General features: G+C 33.9%; 2 protein-coding genes across 10 annotated transcripts in view; one reads left to right on the forward strand and one right to left on the reverse strand.

Moving 5' to 3' along the window:
- Eip74EF (Ecdysone-induced protein E74) overlaps positions 1–12,162 on the reverse strand; it is a 400,337-nt gene that overhangs the window by 166,317 nt on the left and 221,858 nt on the right. The gene's annotated exons all lie outside the window — the stretch shown is intronic.
- The window catches only part of LOC137616459 (U7 snRNA-associated Sm-like protein LSm11), a 288,656-nt gene that overhangs the window by 33,544 nt on the left and 242,950 nt on the right, over positions 1–12,162 (forward strand). The window lies entirely within an intron of this gene.

Raw genomic sequence — 12,162 nt, forward strand, 5'->3', positions numbered from 1 at the left:
TGGAAGCTTGTAAGCCTCCATAAATGCAAGTTTACTCAGAAGACTGGGTAATGTTATTTTTCATTCGCCTTATGTGAAATGACTAAGCACAAGTCCCGATCTGCTCGTGCTGTTGAAGTGTGCTTATGTTTATGACTAAATGCAAATAGTCTCTTGTGTTATTTAAAGTTGTTAATTACTGATGCTCGCCAATTCTCAAACTAAAAGCCATTGAACAATATTGCAGTGATAACTTATGTATCATAATACGAGTTACCCTCAAACCCAGCCAACAGTGTATCGAATCAATCTTGAATTTCTATCCCAGTCCTTCTAAGACTACTACTAAAGAAATAGGATTCACTATTCATAAATATGAGAAAACTTCAGTTATGAAGCGGTTAAGTTGGGTGACTATAAAACTTTATGCTATCCAATGGCAAAGGTTATGTTATGCTCAAAATCGATATGCTTACTACAAATCCTCACGTGCAAGCCGATTCTCTCGAGTTCACATCTTTACGATTATGGACACAAAAATAAACTCCATGAGCTGAGACTTTGCTCAAGACTTAAGACCGAACACTAGCTATCCTCAAAGCTGTTCAAGACAGCAAAAATCGGTATCTTTGCAACCCTATTTAACTAATATAACTTTCTATACTAAGATACTCGTTGAACTCTGCATATGCAATGTTGAAAGGATTATTCCTGGGATGGAAAGTCTTCGTGCCATATTGGGGAAAGCGCTGACGACGGCGAAATTATCACTATTGTGAGGTTTCCTTCGAGCCCTAACCTACAAAAGCCCCAACACACCATTCCTCGCTTCACTAACTTGATCAATTCTGCAGTTTTGCAATACCGAAGATTTCTTATAATGTACCAGAAACAGAACACCAGTATCCCCCCCCCCTCTCTCTCTCTCTCTCTCTCTCTCTCTCTCTCTCTCTCTCTCTCTCTCTCTCTCTCTCTCTCTCTCTCTCTCATCATAAATTTTACAGTTATGGATAATAATGTTTATAAAACATTTGCAAACAAGAGATAAAATATCAGTTAAATCATTCGATAACAAATTTGAATTAGAATTCAGTTGTTAAACATTAATCATTAAATAAACTCAAATCTCAATAGTTAATTGGTAAATTTTCCCACTATACATATAACATTGGTGAAAACTATGGCTTACAAAATACATCTTATCAAAATATAATTTGAATTATGAATATTTTTGAAAATATAATCCTGTTCGAGTATGCAAAATGATAAAACAACAAATCTTCGCAAATTAAATCTTTAATTATTAATATTTCTAAATAAATTGCATATGTCAGTGTAAATGTCAGGCTCAAAATACAAACGCATAAGCCATATGCTGACCTTAATTCCTACCAACAATTTATGGTGTCAAAGATGATCCCATTAAGACTTCTTACCCTCCAAGACTAAACATTTTTCTCCCCAGGCCTCAACCCCCCCCCCCCCCCATCTCTTAACCGACTTCCACTTTCTGACTTTCCACAAATCAATATCAAATTAAGAGACTGGGACTCTCAGGTAGGCCTAACGACGAATGGTACTTTGTAAACCAACGGCCATAAACTAAAATATGTGTACGAGTATAACGTTAATACAAAATTTACCATAAACTCAGAAATAAACACACGAAAAGAAGAATAAAACTTAAGCACAATTAGAATTCATTTTTATTCTATAGCTGCCAAGTTCAATAGTGAAAAAGCACCACTGGTGGTATTCCTTCCCGCCACTTTCTTTTCTCGTATATTAACACAAAAAATGCAATGGTACCTAGAATTGTTCATAACATTTTTCTTATATTCACAAAATATATAGTAAGAAGAAAGAGAGGGTGGGGACGGGTTAAATGTTTAAGAAATGCAACTAGACGGGGGAAGGGAAAAGGAAAAGAATAACGTGTTTTATTTGCTAACGAGGAGAGGTGAGAGATATAAAAAAAACTAATGATACAGTGTACAATAGGATTAGAATAATACGTTGTCTTCAACTAAGTAAACCAAAGATAATCGATAATGAGAAATCAGATTGACCTATGAATAAATCATGCAAATAGAATCACGCTGTGTGAATAAAATGGCGTCCAGGATGATCGAGCGAGTATTTCAAATGACGTAACAGTGTTGGGGGGGGGGGGGGCACGCAGTGTACGTTTAAAAATGCTTTTGGAAGTAGTCTAATGACGTCTGGAAGGTATTAGGAAGTAGAAGAATTAAAGGCACCAGTAGTTTACAGGACTTCAAGAGAAAAAAGTAATCGAATGTCTTACCAATACATACGGACACTTAGATGAGTGAAATGTTTCCCAGGAATGGGTGGCAGGAATAATTGCTCTTTTGTAAACGCTTGAATATGAATCGCAAGGGCATATGGCTATTTCGAATACCAGGAAATGTGCTTGATCGGATTTTGGATTGAAAAAGTAAGACAGATTATCAAATTATTTAGAGGATAAACAGACTGGGTGAAGGTAAAAGAAGACGCGGTATAGATCAAGAGACTGTTCAGGGTTACGTTAGAAGTTTGACATAATTGATTGCGTGGTGTTTGTGGTATGAGGAAAAAAAAGGAAAGGGTGAGACATCACCTAAGACAGTGAGAAATTGGAAAGTGCTAGATAGATGGTGTGGCAGATAAATTAGAAGGTAAGTTATTTGAGAGCACATACAAGATATAGACGAATGAGGCAGAATGGTAAGAAGCTTCGACCCGCTACTGATGAGCCTTTTCACTTTGAGTTTAAGCAGTGTATGTTCTCGCGCGTAGGTTATTAATGTGACACTGGTTATAATCTTGTCTTTTCACGAGAGACATCCTTGTTGGATGAAACACCTTAATGTGGATCTTTATATGCACATCTATAAATACATTTATACATACAGACACACACATGATATATATATATATATATATATATATATATATATATATATATATATATATATTGATAATTTTGAATATTTTGACGTGTTATTCATATTCATATAACCCCTAAATTATACTCCTATTATCTGGATTCTCTCTACCTCGGGATCAGAGATCTAGAGGGGAATCAACTCAAAGATAATAGCATCTGGTCAGCTGGAGAATCGAACCCGGTTCGATTCACCGGCCGGCCAGAAGCTGTTATCTTTGAGTGTATTCCCTCTTGGATCTCTGATCTCGAGGTAGAGAAAATTCACATATTAGGAGGAGTATAATATGAGGCTTATATGAATATATATATATACATATATATATATATATATATATATATATATATATATATATATATATATATATATATGTGTGTGTGTGTGTGTGTGTGTGTGTGTGTGTGTGTGTGAGTGAGTGAGTGAGTGAGTGAGTGAGTGAGTGAATGTATTTACGCGTAAATATGTTTTCTCTTACCTTTGATTATCAATAAACATCACTGGACAATCCGAGTTACTAACCTGAAAGAGACGAGAAAACAACATTAATATCTAGTGAAAAAAAAAATCCAATAAGCAATAACACAAAATTTGAACGCAAAATGAAATAAAATCTCTGGCCTTCTTGACAGACAGGCAGACAGACATATGTCACGAGCCCAGTTTTTTATGTATATGTTTAGTGTAATGGACAATGTCGCCATTGTACCTGGATAATCCCATTCTAACGAGAATCTATAAATTAAATAAGGGTTGAGCCAAAAAATTATATACATTTGTTAGGTTCTTTAGTTTTCCATTTAGAAATAACATTTCTGGAATATATCTGAATAATTGCAGGCTTAGTTAAAATCAAAGAAATTTCAACATTTCAATTTTGCAATACAGTATAATGGGAATCCGCTTGATGAAAGGAAACACTTACACATAGGCTAAAAATATGTATACATCTGTATGTTAGAGAACAGAGAGTACTGTAAACAATTATATTTACACATGTATATATTTATGATGTTCAATTATTTGATGTATGTAAAATTATAAACGTTTGGAATGTTTCTGGAACAAATGCCAAAGTATTATTTTAGGAAATTCCATATTTCATCCCCTAACTGAAAATGTTAAGTATGCAAGGGGAAATTTATTACATTTAAATTCCTGTCTAAATGATTAGCCTCACATTTGCTCTCAAAATAACTTCTTACTAAAATAACATATAAGTGAATCTTGGGCTTAATATAAAACACTCGAATCGGTGAGTTTATAATGTTTATGCTTTAACATATTGAGTAAAATAATCCGTTAATACTGAATAAGGAATTGAATAGAATAAGTCCTCTTACCCTGACCAGATTTCGAACTTAGTGGTTAAAAGCAAGGTCATAAAGATTACAATCATCTAACCTTGGACGGAGATATCGAATCTGAAATACATATTCGTGTCAATTTCTGCTTTCTTAGAATGGAAATCAATCCATCTCCACAACGACAAACGAGCGCTAGGTTTGTAACGCTGTATAATTTGACTATTTCAAATTTAACATTTATGTACCTTGTACTTTCAAATATCAACCCCCAATAAATCATCAATATCGAATGCACTTTAATTTAGAAATAACTTACACTAAGGGGAATTATGAATTCCTTCATTACACAAACATACATACTTACAGTGTACACGTGTGGGCACAGGAGTTATACCATATTCAATTCTTTCCTTTACAGGACAACTTTACATTTCAAAGAAATTGCCGCCAAAGAAGCACTCTCCATCGTACGGTAATAATCAGAAGTGAATTAATAAATGAGAATTTGTTGCAGTTGCAACTTTAAAAGCCTTTAATTTCAACCTGTGACAAAAGCAGCTGACGTATTAAATTTACTACCCGAGAACGCTGACGGGAATCGTAACGATTTCACTTTTACTGATTCCTAAAGTTGCGAAGGAGCGTTTACATCATGACTGGGAGACCTATGAGGAAATGCACTTTGCTTTCTCTAGACTTTTTTATGCATTATGAAGAAAATTCAAGTCATGGCTTGGAGTCTTCCACTTTTAGTTACACCGTAATATACAGTAAATGATATACTTAATATGTAAGATCACTTATAAAAATCAAAGGCAAGTGTGAATCCTGGGCTTATTAAACCCAGAGAGAGAGAGAGAGAGAGAGAGAGAGAGAGAGGGGGGGGGGCAGTAGTTACAGAATTATGTTTGAATCTGTGTTTGTGTTTCAGTTAGATACTGCCTGAAAGGGTTCAATATACTTGTGTTAATATCAAAGACACAGGTGTTGGATAATTACCGATTTTAGTGTTATTAACGTCATCAGTGGCGTAATTAGCAGTGATTTAAACCGTACTTCTACGGCCAATGAAAATCTAATCCACAACTTTAATTGCCTTTGATTATGAAATATGACTTTCATGTCTATCGCTAATTACAGCTATGAACTACTGCACACTCCAGGTGAAATCGACTTTTTCATGTAATGAGAAAAATATTTCTTACTTCCATAGAGTTATTTGATATGAAATACTGCTCAGTATACTAGTTTATAAACACCACCATAACGAATACGCATCGTGTATCTAGGAGAGAGAACCAGCCCTCAAATATCTTAAAACACGTATTTTGTGCAAGGATTATTGAAACTACAATGAGTCTCGAATGCGAATGCGTCAGGGAACTTTCAATAGAACTCTAAAAGGCCACATAAGAATTCATGATAATAACAATGAAACTGCTAGATGATAATATTTACTTTTTTACGCATTTTTATTGCATATGTCTATACGATCTCTTAAAGTGATGCTTAGTTCCAAAGTGTAACCAGAAATTCATCCCAAACGCCTGTACTTCAAACAAAGTAACATATAAATGTATCTCCTTTTAAAAATAATTTTGATAATGATTTTTTCTGGGGCATTCCATACAAAAATCATGTCTTATGAATCTGAAAGGTAAATTTTGATATCACAACTAAAGAAGTTTCAAAAGAGATTGTGGCGGCTTAAAATATTTGCCAAAATCTCGTTGATTCTATTACCTCGTTTTAAAATGTTCGGATTATCGTCATGAAACGCTATATTAATAAAGTAGTATTGTTGAAATTTAACCACGCTTTAGAGCCGATTGTCCCGTAAAAGCAAATCTTCCCCAAGGGAGTCATTTGAAAGTCAAATCACTTCCTGTCGAGACACGTGACATAAGTGAATGTACGGGGGTTGGAAACACCCCTTACACACATAAGGGTTTTCTAAGCGATGAATTTATTTACCCAACGTCGAGAATTCCCTTTACAGGGCCAGACAGGCAATTTGGTAGTTAACGAACTTTATCTTAAAGTCAAATGTGATCATGAGCTATGCTGAGCAATTATCAAATCGCAGCAAATTAAAATTAACTGCGTGGGCTTTATAATCTGATAAGTAAACTCCATTTTACACTTTCGATAATTATCTGTTTTATCCAAAAAGAATTGATTCACATGAAAATAGATTATGTGTAGACACTAGTAAGTTCCGTTACATTCAACTACATTCATGCAATGCTGGTAAGGAAGTCATGCGTCTCTTTATTTATGTCAAAATTTCCGTTGATTCTCCTGGTCTTTGATGTTTTCTTCATATATGAAAAGTTAGGCAATTTGGGCTTTCAAAAAAATCTAGGATTAGATATATATATATATATATATATATATATATATATATATATATATATATATATATATATATATATATATATATATATATATATATATATATATGCAATATACTCAAAGCTAAAATATAAAGGGTATCTTTGCGAAAGTGGTGTAGGTTACCCACGTCTTTTATTCATATTTCCTCCAGTACGTATTTCATTATCCTTTCTTGTGCTCTCTCAACATGCACACGATCGAATACTACGCCCCCCCTCTACTGTATGTATATATATATATATATATATATATATATATATATATATATATATATATATATATATATATATATATATATATGTGTGTGTGTGTGTGTGTATATATATATATATATATATATATATATATATATATATATATATATATATATATATATATACACTAGTAGGCTATATGTCAGAATTCCCGTTAGGTATTAAAATTTCATTTCCTGTACTAAAATGCATAATGCCCAAATGCACTTGGAAATGGAAAGTGAAAAAGAGAAAATTACCATACGCTCCCTGCTTACCCAACAATCTCCAATTCTTACCCCCCCCCACCCACTTTTCGATTTACGCTCCTTACCTGAGTCTCCCTACTAAATAAAGTTAGATACCAAATAGGAAATATACTGTTTGTGAAAGTTGTCAATCAGCACAATTTTACCATTTAAATAACGACCCATAAACAAGTTTACTTTCATTGTTCATCTCAGAAGTACCAAAGGTCTTAATTTAATGCCGCTCTACTGCAGTTAACGCGTTTGCACGTGACTTGTTCCAGTGGTTAAAATAAGATGACGAAGTTACCAGTAACAGGAAGTGAGCATGGTGGATTTGTAATGGGTTACGAATGGGAAGTAAAGCTTAGTAAGAAAAAAGGACTAGGTTAGCCCTAAGCTTACTTTACATTGTTTTACTGATCTATTTTAATTTCTAAAGAAAATTCACATGGATTGTATATTCTATTTCCAATCAAAGTAGTTGAAATATCAGTAGAAAATGCGCCATTTGTATTCTATTTTGTCATCTAGTATAATAAAACATTTATTGCTTCAACCAAGTGACACTAATCGAAAGCAAAAAGCAGCGATTCTCGGTCAAAAATACAGCTTAAATAACTTTGAAAAGAACGCCGAAACAAGGAACTTATTCATGATAAACCAAATCAGTCTTTCTAACCTTTGCAAAAATATGCATCATATTAATACTGAAATCTCCCTCCGTGAAATAACTGAAGGTAAGCAAACCGTTGGAGAGAGCCGACTGCTCATCTTGGCTGTGAGAGATAATGCACAAAATCAGATTAAACACCTTAGAGGGAAAAAAGTGTGACTGAGTATATAGGTCAAAACACCTCGTGTAAGAAGCTCTGGCGACACAGTTTTCTCATTCTCTTTGCGTTCAGAAAAAAAAAAAGAAAGTGAGGGAAAAAAGGAGGAAGCCTCCCGTCTTCCGTGAGCGACTGGTCAAGACCTCAAGGGATACACTGGTAGCACGTTGGGCATCCTTTGTTTTGAAAAGGATGAGGTTGTTCATTCTCACAGGTATTGGTATGTTTTATGTCCCGCACTGTATGTATGATACAATACACACGCTCACACATAAAGGTCATGATATAAAACAAAAACAGCTACAGACTTTGCGAATGTAACAGCCTTCATAAATGTGGTTGCATTTGATATTCTGTAAATGCAACCCGTTTTTCTAGCAAACTAAATTACATATTAAATAAAATTACCAATCGTGTCGACGTGTACGAAGTGTAGCAATTTTCCTGAATATTGTGAATATACAGTTCTGATAGCTTATTGAGTTATTGCACATATCTTATTACATATTCTAATTTTAATGGGCAACCAGTGTAGTCCAACTAGTATAAGGGTAATCCTTTCTGGGAGTGGGATACCTTTCATCAGTCTGGTTCCTCTGTATATTATGTTTTATAACTTCGTAAGGTGTACTAGGTGTACTTTGGGCAAGATGTAACAGACTGAATTACAGTAATCCATCCTGGTAATAACACAGTTAATCACAAGTTTCTTTACTGAATATTTATCCAGATATTTCTTCACAAAAGCATTGGTTTGGAGGTGATATCGAGTGATTCTTACAACAATTTTTGTTTGAGCACTGAGAGAAAAATTGCAGTTTATTAATACACTTACTAGACCCTAAACTCTACTAAGTATCGAGACCAAGGTGTCATCAATATTTATTTGAATGTCACCGGGGATTTGTACAACACCCCCCCCCCCCCCGTAAACTCAGTTTATTTTCATTCAGTTTTAATTGCTTAAATGTTAGCCATTCCCTAACAAGAACATGGTTTAAATTCTTAACTATGCCATCAATGTCATTTATGGACAAGTAAAAGTGTATCATCCGTAAATAGCTTGAATTTTACTCCATTTCTGTATTACTTTGATAAACCTATGGTTCATATGGTACTCAATAGTTTCTGTAAATTAAGTGATCTTTCATATAGCCAAAAGTTTCATCAGCAATGCCAATGCATCGTAAGCCATTTATTGGTAGTTCATGCATAAGTGTTTCAAAAGCAAAACTTAGATCAAGTAAAATCAGGATGCTACATTTGTTTTCATTCATCTTTTCCAGCAGATAATTTTCAACAGAGCATATAGCTGTCTCTGTACAATATAATTGTCTGTATGGTGACTAGTTATCCGGCAATGCTTCGATCCTTCACAAAGGACTAATTAGTTGTGCAAGAATTGCCTACCCCAATTCTGAGCACTTTTGATATGGAGGATAGATTCGAAATAGATCTGTAAGAACTTGAGTCTTGACAACCGACAGAATTTTTCATAACTGGTGTATCTACATTATATTTACTTTCTCATATTTAGGATAAATACACTCATCACTGCTACTATTTACTATTATCGAAATTATGTCTGCCAAACTATAAGATTTTTTACTTATTCTTGTCTGTTACTGCTTCCCATATTTTTTCTTACTCCTTAGTTAGTGATTATATTGTCATTTTACGGTTTAGTACTCCCTCCATGAACTTCCAGTTTTTAACAGACTCCACTTGTTCAGTTTCCTTCTATGTGTCTTTTCTCTCTTTCTCTCTACAGTCTTCATCGAACCCGGGAGATAATTATGTTGTTAACAGTTATAGTTTTTTCCATCAATGGAAACAAGTTGTCACATTCATTTGTTTTTATTCACCCTTTTGTTTACAGTTATAAGACAATCAACACATGAAGAGCTTAATATTGATAACATCATCAATTTTTTGTAACTTCATCAATAAACATTAATGAAGAGAAACTAGATTTAGCTTTTAAACCTATTTTCTTTAAACATTAATGAAGAGAAACTAGATTTAGCTTTTAAACCTATTTTCTTTTAGCACTAATTTCCATAATCAAAAAGTAATTAGCTTATGCACTGGAGACATAGTACTCGTCTTCACACTAATATCTGATGCAATATTATTCATCCCATTACTTAAAACTAAATCCAACCATTTAAAGATGTTGCACAATAAGCATGATTAACCAACTGATATGGTTCCAGTGTTCGCTAAAGACAGCTGCATCCCGATTAGATGCGATATTCACCCAAAAACTGAAATCACAGATGTCCAATTTTGTTGTTGCCATGCCAATAATTTCATTGAGCATACCAATAGATACTCATTTTCTATGTTGGTGTGTAAAATTGATTTAATTTTATTAAAAACTTGTCACAGTAGTTCCTTTTACTATCTTAAGACGACCATAAATACTATTATCTTAATATAAAGTTTAAGATTTAACGTGGCGTAGGTAAAAGGCAAAACAGAAGAAAATTAACGTTTCCCATGTATGTTTCAAACATCTTAAAAATTTTAGGAAAGGCTGTGAATTCTCAAGTATATTATAATATAAACTAATACGCCCTTCGTTGATATTGGAAATAATGCCACTAAATTGAAGTGGTGGACGTTATAAAGTAAAGAAATACGGTGAAGGTGTAACTATCTCAATGTGGTATTTTGCACAAGGGTAGTAAAGGTAATCCACGTGTAAAAGTTTGTGAATGAGATTTACGGTTAAGCGTTTGAAAGCACAGACGCTAACATGCAACTAAGAATTCCGGTTTATTCAGTCATCACTCCTCTTGAAATCCCACAATTCGATGGGCTGTAATAAAACAAAAGCTGAAGTTATCAGGATTATAGTGCGATTGATCCGATGCTAATATCCGAAGTAATTGGATTAGAAAATTTTTACAGTTTTCCCGACATAATTACAAAAATATTCTATACTGGCATTGGTGAGCCTAAGCTTCCTAAATCTGAGAAAGGAGCGATAATTACACTGGTTCTGAAAAAAATGCTTTAGATTACCAGGGCTTAAGTTAGTACACACCCAAGTTGAATTTACCCTTTATATCGAAAGTGCTAGAAGAGAGGTACACCAGGGAAGTGTACTAGGTCTGATATGATTTTGTATCTAACCTATAGATCTATCAAAAGTATTACAGAGACACGCAGTGAAGTTTAATCTATTTGCAGACGATCCACAACTTTACTTCTACCTAATTGACATTGATGATAACCGCTGAAACTTTAAACCACGTTCTTACTAGTATAAGGGAACTGATGGCAATTAAACACCTAAAACTAAATTAGAGTAAAACTGAGTTTATGATGGTAGGAAATAAAAACAACCTAATAAAATTGGGTATCATCACAATAGATATTAATAACAACCTGCTCCTGATATCTGGTAGACCTTAACTGTAATGTGCCTCTCAGTGTTAAAATAAACAATGTGTTAAGAATCGCTGGATATCCCCCTAGGAACATTGCTTTTGTAAAGAATTACATGTATGAATATTCTGTAAAGAAACATGTGATTAACTGTGTTATTACTAAGACTGACTAATGAAACCTTTTATATTACAATCTACCCAAAGAGCAACTTAAGACATTACAAAACCAAATAAACAGAGGAGCAAGCTTGATAAAAAGTATCCCACACCGAGAAACGATTACTTCTGTACTAATTGAATACACTGGTTGCCCATTAAATGCAGATTAGAGTTTTAAAATATGTGCAATGACTCGGCAAGTTACTAGAACCGGACATCCAAAATATCTAAGAGAATTGCTAAACACCCAGCAACTAACGAATACTTATAGATATATTAAGTTATTGGAGCCAAGATGTACCTCTAGGTTCTAGAGATTTCAAATATGTGGCTGCAAGCTCCCACTAGACATCCCAAAGACTGAAGATGATTATTAAGTTTTTCAAGAAGCTGAAAACTTAATTGTTTTTCAAGTGTTTCAATAACGTGGATTGGATAATTAACGTGGAATATACAGTTTGATATTCCATATACTCAAGAATATATACGACAAACAGATCTTATAGGTTCTGTAGGGTACAGTGTTTCCATGTGTGATAGTATCAGGAAAACAGCCACCGAGTTAAGTAAAGTAAGTAGAGGGTGGAGGAGTTTGGAAAAGAGGCGCAACTTAAAATTACTACAAGAATGCATTCCATCTAATAGTCATTATCGTCATTG

The sequence above is a fragment of the Palaemon carinicauda genome, chromosome 22 (assembly GCF_036898095.1).
Source record: "Palaemon carinicauda isolate YSFRI2023 chromosome 22, ASM3689809v2, whole genome shotgun sequence".
NCBI lineage: Eukaryota > Metazoa > Arthropoda > Malacostraca > Decapoda > Palaemonidae > Palaemon > Palaemon carinicauda.